Here is a 752-nt window from a genome sequence, read left to right as displayed (position 1 = left end):
TCTAGGGCGCACCAGAGCGCCGTGGCGCATACTTTGAGAACCACTGCTCTAGGAGTTACATCGCTACGCCGGAACGCCGCTTAAGAGCAGACAGGAAATGTTCGATAACGCAGGCGGCAGCGCGCGACACGATACGTTGTGACGTGTGATTGGAGGCACGGGCGTGACCCGCTTCCGTAGCGGGCGCCCGGGCGCCCGTGTGGCCGTGTTGTGACGTGAGGTGAGATCGGGCCTGGCTGCGATGCGGAAGGTGTTTCAGGACGAACAGCAGCTATTTTAGGAGCAGCTAGTAAAGGCTGGCAACGACCTTGCCGCAGTGGATACACCGGTTCCCGTCAGATCACCGAAGTTAAGCGCTATCGGGCGTGGCCGGCACTTGGATGGGTGACCTTCCAGACCGCCATGCGCTGTTGCCATTTTTAGGGGTGCACTCAGCCTCGTGATGCCAATTGAGGAGCTACTCGACCGAATAGTAGCGGCTCCGGTCAAAGAAAACGATCATAACGACCGGGAGAGTGGTGTGCTGACCACACGCCCCTCCTATCCGCATCCTCAGTGAGGATGACACGGCGGTCGGATGGTCCCGATGGGCCACTTGTGGCCTGAAGACGGAGGCTGATTCCAACAAAGCGTTCTGCGTAATGTGTGTTCGATTTTTATTGATTATGAGATAGTGCTGCTTACAGAGGTAATTGTTCGTTTCGTGTGTGGTACTCAACTTGCTGTTGGTTTATTTATCGATTGCCATTTTT

General features: G+C 55.7%; 1 pseudogene; it reads left to right on the top strand.

The window, feature by feature from the left end:
- Positions 1-298: 298 nt before the first annotated feature.
- LOC126425590 (5S ribosomal RNA) lies at positions 299-416 on the top strand (annotated as a pseudogene).
- The last annotated feature ends 336 nt before the right edge of the window (positions 417-752 follow it).

The sequence above is a fragment of the Schistocerca serialis genome, chromosome 10 (assembly GCF_023864345.2).
Source record: "Schistocerca serialis cubense isolate TAMUIC-IGC-003099 chromosome 10, iqSchSeri2.2, whole genome shotgun sequence".
NCBI lineage: Eukaryota > Metazoa > Arthropoda > Insecta > Orthoptera > Acrididae > Schistocerca > Schistocerca serialis.
The sequence above is the reverse complement of the archived record's forward strand: the minus strand, read 5'-3'. Positions and strand labels throughout refer to the sequence as shown.